The sequence below is a fragment of the Gracilinanus agilis genome, chromosome 6, assembly GCF_016433145.1.
Source record: "Gracilinanus agilis isolate LMUSP501 chromosome 6, AgileGrace, whole genome shotgun sequence".
In the NCBI taxonomy this organism is placed as follows: domain Eukaryota; kingdom Metazoa; phylum Chordata; class Mammalia; order Didelphimorphia; family Didelphidae; genus Gracilinanus; species Gracilinanus agilis.
In genome coordinates this window covers 281,796,809-281,800,014 of record NC_058135.1, presented here as the reverse complement: position 1 = coordinate 281,800,014, position 3,206 = coordinate 281,796,809, and positions in this window count along the sequence as shown.

Sequence of the window (3,206 nt, the reverse complement as noted above, 5' to 3'; positions counted from 1 at the left end):
ATTGAGCAAATCAACTATATTTTCCTGGATTTCTTTGTTTGTAGTCATTTTTAGCATTGGTCATAGAATCCTCATTTTCCCCTTTCCTATCTTTCACAACAATCCTCTAATGATCTCTGTGTTTGCTCACAACAGTATCAGCAAAATGGGCAGTGAATGAGATTTTTCTTTGGCTCTCAGCCTTAGCCAGCCTATGGATTCTGGGAAACAGAGTCCCTAGAAAATGAGGCAAGGGATCTGTGAGAGATATGGACCATAGCCCCAAATTAGGTACACTTTTTCCCCCTTTAATGAAGAATCTTAACTTTTGGAATCTTTTACTGCTTTCACCTGAGAATATACTGGGATTCCACCTCCAGTGATCTGGATTATGGTACAAAGTTTCAGGACGGGGAATGTTGAAAGGAGTGGGAAGAAGTGGCAATTATTATAATAAGGCCATTTTGGGGGATGTGGATATGTCAAAATGGTAGAGGCTGGAAGTAAAGATCAAAGATTGAGAAATAGGGAGGCTAGTGTCTCAAAGTGGGCAAATTTAGAAGAAGATAACCTTACTGGGAAAGGAGATAAAGTGACGAGTCAGTGACAAGAACAAGTAAGTGGGTAATCACTGAAAATGAAGAAAGATGGATGTTAATTGATGGGAGCACAGGGAGGTCTGAAAAAGATAATTGGGAACAAAGATGTTAGCTACTTGCCCTAGCATTTTGGGAAAAGGAGAAAATATTCTACAGCATTCCAAATAGAAAAATACGTAGGGTAAATTAGTAGGAGCAACCAACTTTGGAGATAGGGCCAAGAAAGGTTTTCTTTAAGAAAAAACCAGGATTCCTGAAGCAATAGAAGATGGAAGCAGTGTGAGAAGAGCTCTAGAATGAAGATGATTTGGTGAACAGGACATTCTAATAATCACATTAGAAAGGAAAGGGCAGAAAAGAATTAGAACTTTAAATAAATAGAGCTGAGCTGGATTGGAATGAGAATATGAATGGGACATAGAAATGGACTTTCCTTTGTTACCTAAGCAAAAGGCAGTTTGGAATCACAGAGGCAGGGAGCAGGCATTTATTTGTAAGGAACTGTGGCATGGGTACTTCCAAGTATACAATGCTAAAGGCATTCGATTTTTAAATTAAACATTAAAACTCCAAAGTCAAATGAAAACTGGGGAGATTAAGGGGCTTTCTGACCCTGAAAAGAAGCCATACACAAATGTCACAGAGAGACACTGCTCCTCTTGGCCAAGGATCATGTGCAAAGCTGGGCTGTTTTGGGGAGCCCCAAGTGTGGGACATGTTCAAGGCTCCTTCTCGAATGTTTTTGTAGGCCTCTAGAGATGTTTTTGTTCTGTCTCTGGGGAAGTTTCAGGCCTCTTGTACAAACCCTGAATAAACAAAAAATCTTTATGTCATCTCGCGGGCAGATGTCTCCTTGTATTTGTAAATCTTGACATTATATGGATCTAATTGCAAATAGAACTCTCTCATTATAAAAGTCTGCCTCTGTCATAATAAACAGAGCTATGTGATGCTGGGCAGCCTGGCCCCAACTTACTGATTCATTCACTTCAGCATTTCAGACCCTACAAGCACAGATCCAACATCTGGTGTACCGAATAACCTCCCCCCCTCCCCATATTGCCATCTCATTAAAATTCTGAAACAGTAAATTTTAAGGTATAATTTTGAGATAAGATGGGCGGATTATTACCAGGCTCCAAGCAAGGGGCAGTTTTGATTTAATAATAAGAATCAGTATTTTAAAAACATTATGTTTAAAAAAAATAAAAATGACTCAAAATGCTTTTTTAAAAAAATTGGAAGAAGAACCCAGAACAGAATTAGTAGAGCATGGAACCCAGAACATAGAAAGAACTTTGAGAAAGCCTCAGGAAGAGCAGAAGAGTTTAATGCAAAATGAATATGCAAGATTGAGTCCCACTGTGACAGAAGGAATAAGAAGGGAAATGCAGAGTAAGAGAGACAAATCCCAGAAGAAGAGAGGAGAAATGTTTTGTTTCCCAGAGAAAAACAAGGCTTCTTATGGTTTTGTTCTGGCCAACCACTTACGAGGCCAGTGACCTGAAAAATCAGAAAAGACAATGTTCTAGAACAGTAGATTAAGGAGTCAGTGAAAGTTTAGGCAGAGAAACAGTCAAAGGAATTTTTAAACACTCTGTGCTAAAATGTGAAAAACAAGTAAGAGAGCCTGGGAAAATAGTAATTTTGAAGCATGCCTTTAAAGGATATGTTTGGGGAAAGCTAGGTGGTTCAGTGGATTCAGAGCCAGGTCTAGAGATGGGAGGTCCTATGTTCAAATCTGCCCTCAGACACTTCCTAGCTGTGTGACCCTGGGCAAGTCACTTACTATTCTTCTGCCTTAGAACCAATACATGCTATTAATTTTAAGATGGAAGGTAAGAACTTTTTTTAAACCAACAATAACAAAAAAAAACTCAAATATATGTTAACTGTCTGTCTGTATAACTATATGTTGCCCGTGTTGTCCTTTATGACTGTGTTGTCATGTATACACACAGAAGAGGGCATTGGGTTGAAAAGAAATCTGTTTCTCCCGTTCTCATAGATCAGACTGTATTTGAGAGATTAAAAAAGAAATGTTGAATTTCTGAACCTCTTAAACTTTAAGACCATCCAAGTGAAAAAAAACAAACAAAATTTTACCCTCTATGATTAATAGAGGACAAAGGCAAAAAAGATCTGTTCAATATGTTTCCTTTTCCCTTTTTTGGTTGGCCACTGAGGAGGGAAAAGAGGAAAGATCAGAACGAGAGAAGGGAGATGTTTGATCCCACAATTTGATTGGATGTTTAATTAGGATTAATTTTAAAGGTTGATATATATGATTTTGGAAAATCATGAATGATTTTGAAATGTACTTGTGGGATTGTGTGAAATAAGTGTAAAGGGATTCAGTGTTGAAAATGTGTTTATTAGTTGTGTAAGGTTCCAGACAGGTTTGATTTGGTACTTCATAATGAGAGAACTGTCAGTTCTCACTTGGATTTGAAATGAATAATGGTTACAGATTTGAATGTTTGGATATACCTAAAATATTTGAGTTAACTGAGAATTGGGAATATAATGTTTTTTCCTAATTGTAATGGGTAGGCAGCCTCCTTGGTAGAAAACATTTTTGACTTTAAGGAAGCAGATGGGAAGCAAACCCTTGATAAGGGCTGTCCT